The sequence below is a fragment of the Heterocephalus glaber genome, unplaced genomic scaffold, assembly GCF_053883595.1.
Source record: "Heterocephalus glaber isolate CG9 unplaced genomic scaffold, H.glaber_assembly_v1.0 deba00001593, whole genome shotgun sequence".
Classification (NCBI taxonomy): domain Eukaryota; kingdom Metazoa; phylum Chordata; class Mammalia; order Rodentia; family Bathyergidae; genus Heterocephalus; species Heterocephalus glaber.
The window spans coordinates 10,661,558-10,680,939 of NW_028258368.1; the positions used below are offsets into that span (position 1 = coordinate 10,661,558).

The 19,382-nt window shown below is 42.6% G+C and overlaps 1 long non-coding RNA gene and 1 pseudogene across 2 annotated transcripts; both read right to left on the bottom strand.

Annotated features, from left to right (window-relative positions):
• Positions 1-4,841: 4,841 nt before the first annotated feature.
• Positions 4,842-8,124, bottom strand: LOC101709205 (histone-lysine N-methyltransferase NSD3 pseudogene; annotated as a pseudogene).
• A 5,752-nt stretch (positions 8,125-13,876) lies between these two features.
• Positions 13,877-19,309, bottom strand: LOC147823342 (uncharacterized). 2 transcript variants are annotated; one of them, XR_015444058.1, is made up of 2 exons: positions 19,065-19,309; positions 13,877-14,381 (listed from the first exon to the last, which is right to left on the bottom strand). It is a non-coding gene; the product is annotated as an uncharacterized LOC147823342 (long non-coding RNA). The 2 variants fall into 2 exon arrangements; XR_015444057.1 differs by having other exon boundaries at positions 13,877-14,386.
• Between the last annotated feature and the right edge of the window lie 73 nt (positions 19,310-19,382).

The following is a 19,382-nucleotide window of genomic DNA, read 5'->3' on the forward strand; positions in this document are numbered from 1 at the left end:
TTAGGATGAAGCAATGCCACCTAGAGAAGCCAAGGAGAATCAGCATAGACAGGCCTATGGGCCCTCGGTCTGTTTCCATCCACTCACACCGTATCCAATCACATTTCTACATGCTGTCCATGCTTCAAACCTAATTGCGCAAACAGCAGTTTTCTCTGCATCTTTGGGTCTTCCACTGCAGAGACTCCCTGCCACATGAGACTTGGATTACAGAAATTTGTTGTTCCTCTCTTGTTAGCCTGACTCTTGTTATAGGAACGTCAGCCATGACCCTTAGGTTGGGCAGCAAGGCAGCACAGCTCTGTGCTCCTCATAAGTGAAAGACCCTAGTTAGCAAGACAAACTCCATATTGCTGCTTGACCCACCTGCCTGCCCTTTAGATGAACTCAGAAGGAGGAAGCTTAAAAACCTCCTCCCCTTAGAAAGTCTCTTTAGAAATAACAATTAATCAACTATTGTTTCACAAATGTTCTAACAGCAGGACGTTCTGCTTCTGTACCTTTTGCTTGCTTTGCTAGTTCTATCCCATAGAAACTGTTGGCCTCAAAGGTGTATAAAACACGTTTGTCTCCCCTGAGGAGTCGGGGCTCAAGTCTGATGCTCGGCTTGGGTGCTGGCTGGTAATAAACTCCTGTGTGTTGGGCCAGGATTTAGCTCAGTGGTTTCGCCACCTGCTGTGCAAGCGCAAGGACCCGATTTCAATCTCCGGTACCAAAAAAAAACTCCTGTGTGGATTTAATATCGGTCTCTGGTTGGTTCTTTCTCACTGGGTGCAACAATAAGCACTGACTCAGAATCCCCAGTCTTCGTGCCAGTGACATGAGGAAAGCAGCTTGGTTACCCTGCTAAATGTTCTACTTTCTGGATATATTCGATCCCTTCCTCACACTTTGCTTTAACTGGTTTCTCTTATTTCCTGTTGGTTTCCTATAAGCTGTGGGATAGAGCTAATGGCTTGATGAGATTTGGGATCATGAATTTGGCTATATACAATACAAACCATGGGGTTGTTGACCTGGCACAGTATTGGCCGGGAAGGTGGCCAGAGTGTTTCTCCTTGCCTGGCGAGGCTGAGTAGCTTCAGCAGTGCCCTCCCTGAGCACTTGAGCACTACTCTGCTGTCCTGCTCCCATCAGTTCCCCGCCCAGCACTGACTCACAGGCTTCAGTGTCCCTTCATGATTTTTGTCTGAATCAATAACTTCAGGTTTGCAAACTAGTGCTCTTCTCATCTTCCTCATTCTTATTAGTGGGAGTTAGTATGGGAAGAGCATTCTTCTAGCACTAGGGCTCTCAGAAGTACCTCGAGAAACCAGGTGCTCTTTTCTCTTCCATTACTAAAAGAGTTAGTGCACTGATTATGACAAGAGTCCAGTGTTCTTATTCTGTTTTCTTTTTTTTCTACATTTTTTGGTTTGTTTTTTGGTTTGTTTCTTTGTTTTTTGAATACCATACTGTAATTTGAAAACCATACTATTCACCTATTTAATGTTCACAATTGAGTTTTTCCTTTAAGAGTAGGAAAAATTTATTGAGAGAAAGAAAGCTTCTGTCTAAGGGAGACAGAAGGGGGACCAGAAAGTGGATTGCCCACTCACCCTGCTTCTTAAAGGTGTTTTATGTGACAAAGCCACAAGGTGAGGGGGTTGAAGGTGGGACAGAACTATAGTCAACTAGTAAGATTACAACTACAGTTGCTTAGATAATATTGATTAAATGGGGATAAACATACAACCTGGAATTTAAGACAATTTTGAAACAAAATCCAAAACAAAGGCTAGAATTTATGGAACGAAAACCAGAATCTATAAAACAAGAACCAGAACTTATGAAACAAAACATTACAATCTATGAACCAAGAAGACCAAAGTTAGAACCCATGGAACAAAAGCAAACTCTTACCTCTATCCTATAATCTCAGTGGAAGACCTCAAAAATGATATAGGGGAATAGATATAACTCTCAAACCTGCTAGATATCTGAAAAGCAAGTTCATTTTCTCTAAAATCGAAGAATGAATTCTAGGAACAATGGAGGCTAAGAGTAGGAAAAATTTATTGAGAGAAAGAGCTTCTGTCTAAGAGAGACTGAAGGGGGACTGGAAAGTGGATTGTTGCCCCTTGAGGTTTTTTTTTTTAAGTGTACTCACAGAGCTATGCAACTGTCACCACAGTCCATGTTAGACCATTGTCATCACCCCAAAAAGACAGCTGGCCTGCGTTCTCAAGTCACTCCCTACTTCCCTCAGCCACTTTAGTCCCTGATAACCACCACCCTACTTCTTGTCTTGGTAGATTTGCCTGCTTTGGGTATTTCATATGCACGACTCATGTAATATGTGGTCCTTTGCATCTAACTTCTTTCACTGGCCATATTGTTTCAAGATTCACTGGTGTTGTGGCCTATATCCATACTTTTCTTTTTACTGCTGAGCAATATGCCATTATATAGATATTCTGTATTTAATTTATTCATCAGTTGATTGAACATTTGGGTTATCACTTTTGGCTTTGTTCATAGTGCTGCTAAGAGCATCGATGTCCACATTTTCTGTGTGCATATATATTTTCATTTCTTGAGTACACAGGAAGATTAAGATTGCTGAGTCACATGCTAACTCTATGTTTAGACATCCGAAGAGCAGCCAGCCTATTTTCCAAAGCAGCTATTGTTCTAAATTCCCACCAGCAGTGCACAGAGTTTCTGCTTGTGCACACCTTAACGACATCTGCCTTCTCTGGTCTTTGTATAGCCATTCTGGAAAGTGTGGAGGGGCATCTCAGTGTGGTTTTGGTTATCATTTCCATGGTGACTAAAGATATTGGGCATCTTTTCCTGTTTATGGACCATCTATATATCTTCTTTAGAGAAAAGTCTATTCATAGCTTTTGCCCATTGTTTAATTGGGTTGTAATTTTAATGATGAATTGTAAGTTTATTATACATTTTAGGTACAAGTCATTTATCAGACATATAATTTGAAAAATTTTTCTCCCATACTATGGTCTTTTGTTGAAACTTTTTGTTTTGCCTTGAGGATCATAAATTCACAGAATTTAAATAAGTACATGGTTGAATAGGAGAAATTTTTTTTTAAAAAGAAAGGAGGCAAGAAAATTGAGATTTTTAAAAATTGTACTCTTTTTTAAAAAACTGCAACTTCAGGACACAAAATTACTCCAGCCTTTTTCCCTTCCAAGAAATTTACTCAAAAAAATATTTCTAAAGGTCTTAAAGACAGAGCAAGCCTATAAATTGGGCTCTGAACCTGTCCTTTTCACCTGTAAATTGCTCTTTCTCCATCCTTAAGGAAGCAGCAATATTAATGAGGAACTATCCCAACTTCAAACACGTATAAATGGCTTGCATTCTCAGCCTGCCCAATGTGTAACCTGACAGTGGAAATGTCCCCAGGCTAGATCAGAAATAAAGAATTTAACCTACCCTGAGACAGGAGATTAGGACATGGCAAAACTGGCTGGGAAAGTAGATGTGATCTGTTAATTACAAAATCCCAGGACATATGCACAGAACAGTTCCCAAAGCCCTGCATTTGGACTTCTTGCGAGAACTTGAATAGGTTTTTGATAGGATGACCTAGACTTGATATTCACCTGAGGAGTGGATGATACAAAAAGAGACAGTCCCCATTAAGCACTCACTATCTGCCTCTTCACAATAGCCTGCCTTCACACTGTAGGTTGTACCTCTTTTCCTACTTTTACTTGGCCCACACTCAAATTGCAGAGCTTGTTTCTTTTCCTACCTTTGCTACTGTTTGTGCTTGTCTTGACCAATTCTTTGCTCAGGACAGAAAGAACCTAGAAATCACCTCCAAAAGGAGACTCCAACATTCCAAAACCTGGTAACAACTCTATTAAAATAAGTTTGTAGTTTCTCAAAGTCTCATTAAGGAAAAAGAAGTTTCAAAACGTGTCAGTAAAAGAGACACGAGAAGGATTTATTAGAGGTAGATATGGGGCGCACTCAAGAGCTGAGTATTAGTGCCCCGCGAAAGGAGACATGATACAGTTGAGAACTGAGAATCTTTTGTGTTTTTGGGTGGTGGAAATCTGTGGAATTTGATAACCTATAGTCTTACTCTTGTCTAGTGGACAAAAGAGGATGGCTCATCCTGGTGGGATAATGGTCATTCATATGGGAAATACTAAAAGGTGGTCTATTCACAGATGAAGGAAGATCATTTGCAAGTAAAAAGGGAATGGACAAACCTATTTTTAGGTGAAAGGAAATTGCCCAGCTTTACTCTGTTTTGGGAGAAAAGGAAAAATAAATTAGAGTGGTGTGGTGTCCTGAAGGTATAGTTCTTTTTAAAAGTATAATTTTAAAAATCTCAATTTCTGCTGGGTGTGGAGGCACATGCCTGTAATCCTAGTACTCAGGAGACTGAGGCAGGAGTATTTGTTTGAGTTTGAGGCCATCCTGGACTATATAGAGAGTTCAAGGCCAGCATGAACTACATAGTGAGATTGTCTCAAAAAAAAAAAAATCTCAATTTCCTTGTCTCCTTTCTATCTAATTTTTATTTCTTCTACCCTACCTCAGGAATACACATCTTATATTACCCATCTTGAAAATACCCCTAAGGCCCCATAAATATTCCCAGTTCCAGGTCATAATTCATCTCATTTCTCTGCGTATTACCAGGTTTTGGAGGTGCTGAAGTCTCCTTCTAGAGGTAGTTTCTAGGTTCTTTCTGCCCTGAGCAAATATTTAGTCAAGACAAGTGTAAATGGTATCAGGTTTTAAATTTATTAAACTTAAGAAAGAGAAAAGGCTCTGCAGAGTGAGTTTGGATCAAGTAAAAATAGAAAAATAGGTATGCTCTACAGGATGAGAGTGGGCTACTGTGAAACAAATGCAGTAACAAGAGTTCAGTGGTGGGCTGGGGATTTAGCTCAGTGGTTCCGCTCCCTGCCTCAAAAGAGCAAAGTCCCTAGTTTAATCGCTAGTACCAAAAAAAAAAAGAGTTCAGTGGTAACTGTCCTTTTCTGTATCTCCCACTCCTGAAGCTGGAGTCACATCTCCACATCCCAGCCATCCTGTTGGAAATCTGTTTGAGTTCTTAAGAGAAGTTCACCTGCAGGGATTTGAGAACTGTTCTGCATATGTCCTGGGATTTTGCAATTAACAGTCAGTCTTTCCCAGTCAGTCTGCCACACCTGAATCTCCTGCCTCACTCTAATGCATAGTTTCCCCCAACCACTTGCCCTCTGAGCATAGTTTCGTTGTTTTTTTTCTCATTTTTCTTTCTCCTTGTTTACAAACTTCTGTAGCTTTAGGTTTTTTCTATTTCAGAAGTTAGAGGCTCCCAAATTTCCTAGAAAATGAGTGCTTGTACATAAAAACACCAAAGACAAGAGGAACTTGTGTTACCAGAACACCAGGGTCATGTCCATCAGTGAGAAAGAATGAAACATGGACAGAGAAGATAGGGTGCAAGCAAATTTATTTGAAAGATATAAAAGATATAAAGGCAAGGAAGTAAAATGCCTGCTAGCCAGGAGAGGACTCTGACTAGGATATCCACAAAAGCTCTTTGTGTAGGATTTTTTTTTTTTTTGCATTAATGATGCTTTATTTAAAAACAAAAAAACTCAAAAATAGTCCATGTTGGAATTGATCAATGTAAGTTAAATGGTGGGTTTTTAGGCTGGACTCATGATTTAAGCTGTATCCATCCAGCTCAGACTAAAAAAAGAAAAAAGAAAAGAAAAAGAAAAAAAAGAAAAAATCACCTGAGTGTTTAAAGCAATTGTTCAGAGTCTTGAAGAAACCAGGCAGGAGAATGCCAATAATGATGATTGGCAAAATTGAAGTCAAAAACAAAGAAACTGTTTATTGAGCCTCCAACAAAGAAATCTTGCATGGAGACTACAAGTCTGGAGTTTCTGGGATGAAACTGTACAGGAATCTCAGTCCACAGTTTCCTCAATCACTGCGGAGACAGAGCTGTCACTGAATCTGACAGAGCCCTGCGCTCCAAGGTCCGCCAACCCTTTCTGTAATCCAGTCTTCACTGTAGCCTGGGGAACTGTTTCAACCTGCTCCTTTTTGATCTTCTTTGGCACAACTTCAGCAGACTTCTCTGATTCAGAACGAGTCCTAATTGATCTTCTCTGTTGCTTCTTTTCTACTGAGCCTGTAGGACCAGATGTTGCTTCAGGAGATGATATATTCTGTATTGGCTTTTCATTTCTCTGGTTTGATGAGGAAATTATAAGCCTGTCTTGACCCCTGACACTTATTTCCATTTTGTTACCAATTCCCTTTGTTGAATAAACAAACCAATCGATAAATTTCCCATCTCCTGCCGCGTTTTGAAGAGCAAACACTTGTTCAATTTTTACAACTAGGGACATGTTACTCTTCTGCAAATCCAGGCTCCCTTTTTGCATTGTAATGGAAAGGATTATAATGGTAAGGATTTCCTTGTGGCTGCTGTTTTCCAGGCTATTTTAACAGGGGATGGTTCTTCCTCTTCCACACTTGTGTGCCGCCTCAGACTGTGTCTCCGAAGGTCAGTACTTGACTGAGCACAGGCCACCTCCCCTGTATTGGTCTGTTCTGGTTGAATGTGCAACACAAATTTTGGTCTTTGGGGTTTTTTAACTTTGGTCTTGGAGGCAACATTCTTTTTTGTTTGGGATAAAGCCTCTTCAGGCTGTTTATCAATATAGATGAAAGTATACTGTTCTACTCTTTCTTCTCGAGTCATTTTCAATGCTTTTTCTGAATGGGCAATGCCAATATCCCACTGGGAACGTTCTCTTTGAGGTCGGGGTTTCCAAATCTTTTGTTTTTCAGGGTGATTGCTGGCTTGTTTGGTTGCTTCAGCCAGTAATTCTTCATACTGTTTATGACCTTCATACTCCCGTACCCGCTTTTCATGAACCCATGCCCTCTCTGGCTGGTTGCTAAAAAATTGGACATGATATTCCCGGGTACCTCGTCTGTTAATTTTGGTATGAACCTCGAGCTGAGGATCACTTGAAACCATACAAGGCCACCATGGATAGGTTCCCACCTTGGACCAAACAAGATTGCCAACCTGGAATTTAACACCAGTAGTTACTTCTATGGTTGGGGCAGAAGACAATATTGGCTGAACCGGGATGGCATCTTTGAGCACTGCCTCTTCTCTTGGCTTTTCTGGTGTGGAGTCCACCCTCTCATTTGGTCTATTTTGTTCCTCTGATTCTAATTTGGGGATTTTGTGTGACTTGAGCTCTTCAGATCTAGATGAGTCATGTTTGTTGCTTTTTTTTTCCTTTTTTCTTTTCTGCTTTCATGTTTGACTTTGTATGTTCAGTTGCCTGTACTTCATCTAAAAGGTCTCCACAAAGGGAAGACTTGAACAATTCCCTGCCATTCTGGATAGTTTTGGTTATTTTTAGTTTAATTTCAGGTGAGCCAGTCTTCTTTGGAATCACAGTTTGTGGTACCGAAGGAGGAGATGGTGGCTGTGAAGGGGAAGGTTTTTCTAGAATTTCATGTGGTCTTGTATTTAGAATTTCTGAATGGTAATAGTCAGTGGGGCTAAAGTTTCTAACTGCACCAAAGCCATTGGGTGACCCATGGGGATGCTGATTATATGACTGGTATTTGGTTTGAGTTTCATACATGCTGATTGATGGTGGGTAACCATTTGTTAGTGGAGGAAGGTCTTCTGTTGTAGGTGGGTACTGAAAGCCTTGCTGCAAGGTAGCCTCATATGGTGTCTGGCCACCTTCAACAATGTCACTGCTGTTATCAAAGGCAACCTCCTGAAGGATGTTGGCGGAGTCAATGAGTTGAGGTGGTTGCTGAATTGTGCTTCCCATGATCCCTTGCATGAAAGAGAAAGAAAAATCCATTGTTCTGCTCCAGCATTCTTAACTGTTCCTTTATCTCATCGGGCCTTCAGTTTGTTCCATTCTAACCACCGGGCCGTGTCGAGATCTCAGCAGAGACACGGAGGCCCAGAGTGGGGCTGGGGCACGGCCAGGGGCCGCGGCGGCGAGGGGAAGAGACAGAACCGAGCTAGGCCCCAAAAAAGCCCGGGACTAGATTTCCCCACCCCGCGCCGGACGCCCCCGCCATGGCGGCCGGCACCTAGGAGGGCCACGGCTGAGCTGGGCTGGGCGCGCTGCAGTAGGAGCGAGTCTGCGGGCAGTAGCGTCGGAGGGTAGGCGGCGGGACCGGGGTCGCCGCGCTGCCACCGGTGCCCGAGTGGAACCTGTGGTGACGGCCTGGCGGGGCAGCGGGGTCCTCGGGGCTCGTTCGGAGTTCGCTCGCCCTCGACGCCCAGTGCTCAGCCCCCGACTTTGGCCTTCGCCCCTGCACCGGCTCCGCGCTGGCCACCGCTCCCTCTGCCTCTGTGTAGGATTTTTAAGGGGTTCAGAAGGGAGCTTTGGCTGTTATATAAGCAATATAATCTCTACCCTATACGAGACTACATATTTTTCAGGGTTTACACTGTGCCTATGTAGGCCCCATACTCCTGTGAGCCAATGGCGGCCTGATCACAAACTAGGGAGGTCCCAGACAGCCAAAGGACACCTTGAAGCTGTTTTTGTAAGATCTCTGGTGAATCATAAAATAGCAGACTTCATTTTGGATTTCCTGATTCCATTCTGGGGCTGCTGCCCTTACTGTCTAACAGACTCTTAACTCCTGTCTCACTGTAACACTTGCTCCTTCTAAGAAAAAATGGAAAGAGATGTTGAGAGTATTCTCTATATGGTATGGTGGCCTCATTAGGTATGCCCTCAGGTCAACAAACTCTGTTCATGGGTCAGATGGAACTAAACTTTCCTCACCTGGGAGACACATAAAGCTAGACCCATCCAGTGTTCTCAGCGATGTATCAACCAGCTGGCATGAGAAACTGTTTCTCCTGGGCAGTTCCAATCATGGGGTAACAGGGTGGAGGTGCCAATTGCAGGTGGTTCTGAACCTGGGGTAACAGAGCAGAGCTGATCTCTCGGCAGTTCTGGCTCTGGGAAATGGACCAGGCTACACACACTTGACCATGGTTTGGGGCAGGATATGCAAGCAGCATGACTCCAGCACGAGGTTGGAATCTCATGTGGCCTGAGACACCGTGGAAAAGATTGATCTTTGGGCTGGTACCCAAGGGAAGCAATCTCTTTAATCTCACACATTTTCGGATCCTAAAAACTTTAGATAAAAAGAGATACTCTAAACTGCTCTTTTGCTCTCTATCTCCCCCTCCCAATCCCTCCCAAAGGGCATAAATTTGGTGTGGCTGATGCCATGGCTCCCCTTTTGTAGGTAGCTGGGAACATTTCCTAAGCTACACAGATTCAGCTGGTCATTCAACCTGATGAAATCTGTGGACTCAAATCAAGAAAGAGCCCACTGGTTTTCTTTCTTTCTTTTTTTTTTTCCTCCTCTCTCCCTTAGGAAAGCCTCAATTCCCTTCTTATCCCTTATCTCCAACTCAGGATTTCACCTGTCAGAAACCTCAAATCCTTTAACTTTTTCTGGAATTAGTTATCAGAGAGAGGCAGGGAGATGGAGGGTGGAAGGGGTTAATGAGTGCTAGGGAATTCAGAAAATTTTTTATAAATCCAGGGACATTTAAGAGTGTGTACCCTGACATGGGAGTGAGGAGGGGAAGTACATGGTCTCTGAATTTTTCCAGCCTGTAGGAAAGAACACTACTTCCTGCAGGAAGTGCATCGTTTTGTCCCTTTGCAGGTGCCTTCCATGACCTTCCTGGGTCGTAGGTCTGCTTTTCGAACCCTGCCTATAGGTTTTTTTTTTTTTTTTTAGCCTCTCATGATTGCTTTTCTAATTCTAGCTTGCTTCTTCCCTCCATCTGATTTTGTCTGATATTCTTATAGTGATTTTTGGCCTCAAGTTTATCTCCCTATCTGAAATGATGTGTGATTTGTAATTTCTAAGTGACTTCTCTGGACTTTTTAAACCCTCCATGATATCCTTGTGTGTGTTACAGGTTCCTAAATATAAAGATCTTTGGGGTAAAGTTTTTAGCAAAGTCTGGTTGTTGCATACAACTTTTCTTGCTTTCCACATCTGTTGATGAATGTTGGTGTAGGTATGTTCCAGGAAGAAAGACATTTGTTCCAGACAAAGAAAAAGATTTGTGCATGACTAGCAGGGATGCCTGGGCTAGTCAAAGGCAGAAAACAGCTGAGATGCTACCCTGGTCAGCTCCTACTCAGGTTAACAGAGGAGAGCTGTTGCCCCTGGGCAGTTCCAGTCAGGGGGTAACAGGGCAGAACTGCCAATTGCAGGTGGTTCTGAACCTGGGGTAACAGAGCAGAGCTGCTCCCTCCCTAGTTCTGGCTCTGGGAAATGAGCCAGGCTGCACACACGTGACATGGTTTGGGGTAGGCTGTGCAAGCATTGTGACTCACTTCGTCTGATCTCAGGGACCTAAATAGGATACCATCTTTTCTCTCCTTTGTTTCCTTTCTCTCTTTATGTCTTCCCAGAAGCACACGTGGAAGCCCTTAAAGGCCTGTAGTACAATTTAAATAATTATAAGTAACTCAGTGTCTCTCCACAAAAGATCACCTTTAGGTTACACCCTGTGATGCCCCATCTGCTTCCCATCTTTCTATGTATGCTTTTAGTATCTACTGACTGCTGCCTGAGTCACTCCCCTCAATAGGGACTGTAAACTAGTAATATTTCTATTTTCTTTTTCCCTTTACCTCTTCATTGGCAAGATACTGAGCTGCTGTACTTTCTTGCCCATGAAATCATTTCTTCATGACCTCTCTGTCCACAGGGCAAGAGCCTTAAACCTGTAATGAAGATGGTGAGCAAGAGCGCCTATGGGCAACACATTATCAAAGGACAAAGTCCAATAGTTTAGCTTAATTATCTCAATTAGCTTTAAAGAGATCAGAGAAGAGGAATCTGCTTGCCTGAAAGGATTTACTAAGCCCTGGGCAGGCACAATGGATTCATCAGAAGCAGGACAGGAAGGGATAAGGTGACTAAAATGTTACCCATGTGCATTTAGGTATTAGGAAGGGGGGCTGTTTTTGTTTTTACAGTGCTAGGTCTGGAAGCCAGGGCCTCACACATCCCACATAGTGTATTCATATTTGAAATGGCACCTTGGCCTTTAAATTTAGGTGTCACTGTTTCTTAGCTTATGCATTTCCTACATTCTTTCAGTTATGAATCAATCAAATCAATGTGTGCTACATTGCTGGGGCCAAATAGAGGCAGGGGCTATGCCAAAAGAATGCTGGGCAGCAACACAAAAACATGTACCTCTGTATTTATAAAGCACTTTCACAGTCCAATGTGCACTGCCAGGAAAATTGCCTTTGTCATCATAACAACCCTGCCAGACAGACGACATTCCCCCCCTCTGCCCTTCCAGATGAAGCTGAGATGAAGACAATATGATGAGTAACCTGGGGGATGAAGTATTCTAGCTCATACTCAGAACTATTTTGATTGTTAGAAGAAAAAAATAGTCACTTTAATTCAACTGGATACTCTTCTATCAGGGAAGTTGTTGGGAATGTAAGGTCAACAGGAGAAAGAATGGAAGTAAGTGTGCATAAAGCTAATCAGCAGTGTGATGGAGTGTGTGGGCCTACTGGGAAAGCTGTTGAGATAGAAAAGTGAATGGATCAAAATTAATTGCATCAGTATAAAAATGCTGTAAGACCGCTGTCCTTACCAAACGCTCCGAGGAGCTGACTGTAGTGAAGCACACCCAGGGATCCCAGCAGTGCCTCCAGAATGTAAGACCAAGGGCCTTACCAAACGCTCTGAGGAGCTGACTGGAGCGAAGAACACCCGGGAAGGAACACACCGGACAAGTTGGAAAGCAAAACAGACCTTAGTCTGGCCAGACGGCACTCCCAAAGCAAAGTAGCTTAGAGAGGCAATCAGCCCAGAGTCCGAGACTCTTTTTATAGGGGGTTGCAGGGAAGTTAAGAGGCAAAAGTTACAGAAGAGGGAACAAAGGTTAGTGGTCTTACATTTGTATGTTAATTAGCCTGACGTGTACTGATGTTCAGCAGATGTTTTGTAGATTGTTCTATAGATAGCGGTGTCCAGAACATCAGTTTTCGAACAAAGAGTTGAATAATTTACTTTGGGACCTTATGGCTGATACAGATGTTATTTAGTGTCCCGGAACTAACAAGCATCTTTATGTATTTACTCACATTCAATCACAGTTGGGGCTAGGGGAGTTTTATGATTACAGAGTTATGCAGTCCCACAATGCTGTGTAGATATGTGAAAAAAATCCATAATGATGCAGAAAATGTATATGACTAAAAACATCTTAATGACATAAAAAGTTCTTTCAAGGGCCAGGGATTTAGCTCAGTGGTTCCCGTGCCTGCCTTGCAAGCACAAGGTCCCGAGTTTGATCCCTGGTACCAAAAAAAAAAGAAAAAGTTCTTTCAATTCCTGTTATGGTTTATATCTAGATGTCCCCCCCCCAAGCCTCATGTGGTCATAGGTGAGGCTTTTTCAGAGGTGGCAAGATCTAGGGTATGTGATGCTAGGATTAAGGATGAGTGATTACTAAATCAGTCCACTGACCGGTTTGGCACCACCCTAATCCTGATAGCCTAGATAGAGTATAAATAGCCTAGCTAGAGTATAAAAGTGGCAGAAAGAAGCTGCTAAGGTCTCTTGTTTGCTTTGCTACCTTCTGCCCACCATGAACTGTTTCTCCTCTGTGATGCCTGTCTGCCATGTCACCCTAATCTTGGAGCCAGTCAATTATGAACTCAGACCTCTACAAACTGTGAGGTAATTAAACCTTTCCTCCCTTAACTTGTGAGTCTTGGGTATTTTGTCTAGGCAATGAGAAAAATAACTAATACAGTTCCTAACACAAATTATAAATATTTGAAGTGATGGATATGCTAGCCACCCTGATCTGATCATTAAATATAATATACATGTACTGAAAAGTCTGGGGCTAGGCATGCCACTCAGTGGCTAGAGCATGTGGTTAGCCTATGCCAGGCCCTGGATTCCATTCCTACCATGGAAAAAAAAGTCACACTGTGCTCCATAAATATGTAAAATTATAATTGTCAATTTAAAATAAAAATATATTTAATGTTTCAGGCCAGGCATGGTAGCACATGCCTATAATCCCAGCACTTGAGGCTGAGACAGGAAGATCATTGCAAGTTTGAGGCTAGCCTGAACTATATAGTGAGTTCAAATTCAGCCATAGTGAGACTCTGTAGAAAGAAAGAAGGAAAGAGAGAGAGAGAGTGGGGAGGGAAAGAAAGAAAGAAAGGCAGGATCGATTGTATAGTCAAATTAATAATACATATATTTTGTTCTTGAAAAAATGGAAACAGTAACATTAATCCTAGTCAGTAGTTGAACATATAGATAATGATTTTTGTCTGAGATAGTTATAAGAGCAATAGAAACTCTTCAAAGGAGATCATTTTCCTTCATTTCTAAAATGAATAAGAGTTTTTCAGATGATGGGAGATTATCATTCTGGAGCACAGAACTAAAAACTGGAGTCAAGCAATTGCTGTCATGAATTGTGTAAGGCTCTAACCTCTGGAAAGAGGGAGGCTCTTTTTGGACAGGACATGACCTCAGATGTCTGCTAAATGGTGGCCCCTTTCAAGGCTCTGGGCAGGGCATTCAGCCCTTCCTGCAGCCCTTCCTGCAGCCCTTCCTGCACCTGTCATCATGTGCACATGGTGCTTGCCAACTATTCGCACCATGTTGAGCTATGGTGGAGTGTAGGGAACAGGGGAAGGGGATGTTACCAGAACCTCTGCACCAAGTCCTAGTCTCCTGTGAGCCACAGCAGCACATGGCGAATTACAGGAAAGGTAGAAAAATGAGACTGAGAAGAAGCTGAGCTTTGGGTCTGATCAGTGCTGCTCTGGGCAGCAAAGACAAAAACCCCTACTTTGCAGCACCTTTTATTCAGTACATCAGGAGAAACAAATGTAACAAATGAACATGTAGCTTTCAATTCTTCACATTGGGATAAACAAGGTGTGGAAATCTAAGAACAATGAGGAACTATGCAGATGAAGATTTGGTTCCTCCCAGGAACTACACAGATGAAGATTTGGTTCCTCCCAGGGTGTCTCCCACAGGTGTGGTCTTGTCCTGGAGCATCACAGCATCACGGGATCACTGAGGTCTCAATTGTGACCCGAGGCCAAAATGGAATTATGTCTTGGAATGCCATAGCTGGCCTGTAGGTGGAAGAACTAGGCCTAATCAAATGATTTTTCCCTAGAATTATGTAGCATTGCTCCCAACAGTGGAGGTCCTTCTAGCTTCAACTGTAGAAACCCATCCTGTTACAAGGTTCTGGGGTGTTCCTTCTAGAGATGCCTTCTAGGTTCTTGCTGTACTGAATAAAGAATTAGTCAAGACAACCAGAAAAGGTAGTGAGGTTTTACATTTATTAAACATAGAAAAAGAAATATCCTTTACAGAGTGAGTGTGGGCCACTGAGGAAGCTCATAGTGCGGTAATGGCAAACCTTTTAGGGACTAAGTGCCAAACTGCAACCCAAACCCATGTATTTATTGCAAAGTCTCAACACTACAATTAAACCTGAATACTGAGGTTTTTAGGTTTAACATCTTTTGTCTTAAAAACACAATTACACACGTGCTATAGGTTTGTTACCACTGTCATAGTGGCTACCAGCTTAATGGTGGCCATGTTTTGTCCTCAGGCAGATGTCAGATCTAGGCTGTCCTATCAAAACCTTGTTTGAATTTTAGTAAGAACTGAAAATAGCCCTTTTCAATTGGTCCAAATTGCAGGACTTTTAACTGGGTTTTTTTGCACATGACCTGGATCTCTGATTGACAGATCACACCCACTTGCCTAGCCAGCTGACTGTGCTCTAATCTGCTGCCTCAATCCAAGCTCAAGGATCCTACATCTAACAGTCAACAGGAAAGCCTGAGGCACCCTGTTCTGTGATTGTTGTTTTGGAACTTTGATACGCATGTGAGGTTTGGACTTACTCTGCACAACGAGATTCAAAGAGGCCAGTGGTATTTGCATTTGTACTTTCCACACACTGTGAAATCATGAGTGGACCATGTACACTTGGCCTTTCTGAACTCTTGGGAATCATTAGCCAGGTCTGTTTACTATTATGTTCTCTTAGGCATTAGATCACATTGCCTGCTTCTTACTTCAAGTAGCAGAGAAGAAAGCTAGGCTCAGATTTTGGGATTTTAGCTCCTTAGATGCAGATGCACAGTATCCCTTCTATCTCTTGACATAAACACTCCAGCTAATACTCTATGCATGGGAACTAATGGTCTATTGTAGGCCCAGATGTGAGAAGCAAAGTTTCTCAATGCTGGCCCAGTGGTGGAAATGGTAAATCAGGGGCGAATGGCCTTGCTAGCATTTCTCCAAATGCTGTTCAGGACAGTAAGCTCAGAATCTCCAGTACTGTATGCTAACCACACAGCTTTTGGGGCCCACTCCACATTCCTGAGTTTGCAGCAGGCATCTGGCCCTGTGTAGAGAATTCTTCCCATAGTTCAAGTTTTAGAACCCTGTTCATGAGGGAAAGAAAAATATTAGCAGATAAGACCAAGCAGCTAGGAAATCCAGGAGCACTAGCTCACAGAGGAGTCTTCATTTCAACCAACCTTGCAGCAGCACTTTGGTTTAATGAAAGAAATCATTGCATTTTTCTGCCTTCTGGGTTTAAGTAAGAATTGATGTACACACAGTGCCTAGTTGTCAATGAGGGATAGCTATTCCTAATCATATCATTAAAAATCAAGGCCCCCTTGCTTTTCTTAGTGTGTGCATTCCTCACCCCAACATGAAGTGTCTATAGAGTAAAAGGACCATCCTGGTGTTATTATGGGATGGCAATGTTGTATGCCTAGATACACTTTCATAGAAGATTAAGGTCAGATGTATCCCAGAGACCACTGATCCTAACAAAATGGATCAAATTCAATCATAGCCTTGCTATTTTAATTCTCAAAGACATTTCTTCTGTTTCATTAATGTTATGTTGAATAGTTAGGGCTTTAGTTTTGATCTTAAATGTTCCCCAGAGGTCTATGCTATGTGTTAAAGGTTTAGTCTCAAGTTTGACACTATTAGGAGGTGGTAGAACCTTTAAGAAGTGGGGCCTGGTTGGAAGGAAATTGAGTCATTTGAGGGACACCATCAAAGGAGATATTGGGATCCTCTGCACTTTCTTTTCCTCTCTCTTTGGTTTCCACACCATGAAGTGAGGGGTTTTGCTCTGCTATATGCTTCTGCCATGATGTACTACTATTGAAAACTATTTTAGTTAGGCTGTGAATAAGACAGCTAGCTTGGCATGGTAGCACACACCTATGATCTCAGCACTCTGGAAGCTGAGGCAGGAGCATCCTTTTGAGTCCAGCCTGGACTACATAGTGAGTTCAAGGCCAGCCTGAACTACATAGCAAGATCTCATCTCAAAAAATAAAAAAGCAGCTGCCTAGGGAAAGGGCCTGAGTTAGAACTGGGCAATCATCCATATTTAAAAATTAAGAATAGGCAGTGAACTAGGACTTTGAACCAAGATCGAACTTTCTCAGGAAACATGGAATCCAGCCCCTTCCTACTAAAGGGAGTTGCAGTCTCTGCTTACTAAATTCCTGTGTTTTGAGGAACTTAAAATGCAAAATAACTTTTTTTCTTTAAAATCTTGGTTTCCTTTAAACCCTATGTGCTGAATAACTGAGTAAGACAGCATGAGTTCCAATTGTCATTTTAAATCCACAGAGCCACCAGTGATAGGTGGTCATTAAGTAATAGAGCAATTCTATACTCAGCTTATCCATAAGAAGCTCTGGATTAAGTGGACACCTGACAACCCACTCAAGACTGCTCCTGGAAATCCAGGAGCTATTTTTCTCTCCTTGCTTTCAATAAATACTTTACTACCTTCCTCCTTTTGTCTGTGAATTCATTATTCAACTTCATGACTGGAGCTCAGTTTGTGCAAAATTAACTGTTTCACTACTTCTCCATGGGCCTGAAACCATCAGGGCCAAGTTATAGACTGGAGCTTCCAAAACTAATCCAAAATAACCTTATTCTATTTATAAGTTATCTCGAGTATGAGTATCTCCAATAATGAAAAGCTAACACAGATAGCATAAGTTCACTGTACAAACTTCAGAAGAAACAGAAGAATATACACAGTGAAGATTAATTTTCCTCTGTTCCTCACCCCCTCAGTATCCTTACAGGCAGACACTGCTAACACATCTCAGGTATCTTTTTGTCCCCCTGCATAAATAAGTAGCACACTTTATACAACGTTATAAACTTTTTCTTGCAAATAAGTCCTTTTTTAAAAAAAAAAAGACGGAGGACTTGCTATTGAGCAAGCAGGTCTGAAACTCACAATCCTTCTGTCTCAGTTTCTGAGTAGGTAGGGTTATAGGCATGCAACATCAGACCTGGCTTTGCATATACATCTTAGCGATGTTTCACATCAGCACATCAAGTAGTCCCTTACTCTGACTGCTGTATATTAACCTATTGAATGGATGCAGCACACTGTATTTAACATTTTTCCTTATGGATGGGTATATAAATTTTTTCCAATGTTTCCATATTAAAAATAATGCTGTACCTACAAAATTGCACATACTTGCTTGTCATCCTAGGATAGCTCTAGAAATGGGCTTGCTGGGCCAAAGGGCATGTAAATTATTCCAACATTCTCAAGTTCTTGCTCAACAGAAGCATTTTAAATACAGTAGTCTAATCAGCTATATCTAAAGATGAAAAACCTGGAAAAGTGAAGTACAAAAGCCCCCCTCCTTTTTTTTCAGTGCTAGAGACTGACACTGGGCCTTCACACTGAACTAATCCCATCCCTTTTTTATTTTGAGACAAGGTCTCACTAAGTTGCCCAGGCAGGACATGAGCTTGTGATCCTCCTGCCTAAACCTCCCAGGTGCTGGAATTACAGGATGTGCCACCACACACAGCCCTCCATATTTTCTTGTCTTTGGTGCAGAATCTGAAAATTGTGCATTTGTAAGCAGAAGGGGAATTTCCCTTCCACCCTTTCAAGGTTTGCTGGAATAAACTGATAAAATAGGACAAGTGGTATCCGTGTGTGTGTGTGTGTGTGTGTGTGTGTGTGTGTGTGGTACTGGGACTGAACCCAGGTCCTTCATATTCCCAGACCTTTTCAATTTTTATTTTGAGATAAGGTCTCACAAGCTGCCAAATTGCCCAGGCTCAATGAAACTTGTGATCCTCTTGCCTCAGCTTCCCACAGTATAGGCATGTGCCATCACAGCTAGCTCAGCATTCAAATTTATTAATGTGCAAAAGGAGAAAATCACAGGAGTGTGATCATCCATCCACTTATTCAGAAACTAATTTATTGTACCTCTTTTCTACCAAGGAGGAGGAGAATGGGGAAAACATGGTTTTTGAGACATTGTAACTTGGAAGATCTTTGATATTTGAATTAGCTGAAGTTATAGCCATCATCACATAAGGAAAGTAATTTCTTGTGTGGTCATGATGTCTTATTTTTCTGAGATAAGGAGAATTTAACGTGAGGATGGAAAGTAATTGTATACTCTTTTGCAGTCTGGCTTTTTAAGGTTTAGAAAAGGGAAATTTTAGTAAGCCTTTCCCTGCCCTGGAGCGAGATGGTCAAAAATGTCTTTAAGGTCTTTTAGTTTTCTCTAGATCAAATTAGGGGTATGGTTCTCTAAACGCCAACGTTTATTTTCAAGCTCTTGACGCAGGTCCCTGGCTAATGGTCTTTCTTTCAATATAAAAGCAGGACTTACATAACCTTTCTTTTCAGCCTGTAGGCTGTCACACTTCTGGGGACTAAGGCTTTGTGCTATTATTAAATTCGTTCCTGACCGGCTCCGGGCTCATTCCTCCTAAACTGATCACTGGCTGCCTGGATTCCTCCGCGATTCTGGCGGGGTCAGTCCGGGCTGCGGTCTCCAGCACACTGGGCGCCGCGATTCCCCCCACCCGCAGGTCCACCCGGCTAGCAGACGAGAAGTAGGAAAGTCACTCACTAAAGTGCCCTCAAGGAGACGGTCAAAGGCACGGCTCCAGGCGACCGGCGGTGCAAGAACATTGCCACCCCGCCTCCTCCTCACGATGGCGCGCAGCCCTACAGACGGCTGAGTGGCACCTCTGCACTGAGGAGTCAGCCGCGGGGCCTAGCAACAACCACCAATCTGCTCCAGGGCTCGGCCTTTTGTTACGACAGAAGCCCCGCCCCTCGCGCGCCACTGGGGGCGAGAAGGAGGTGTGCTGCCCGCGCCAGCCAATCCACGCCGCTACCGCCGGTCCTGGGTTCTTCCATAGGCCGAGAGCTGCGGCGTGTCTCT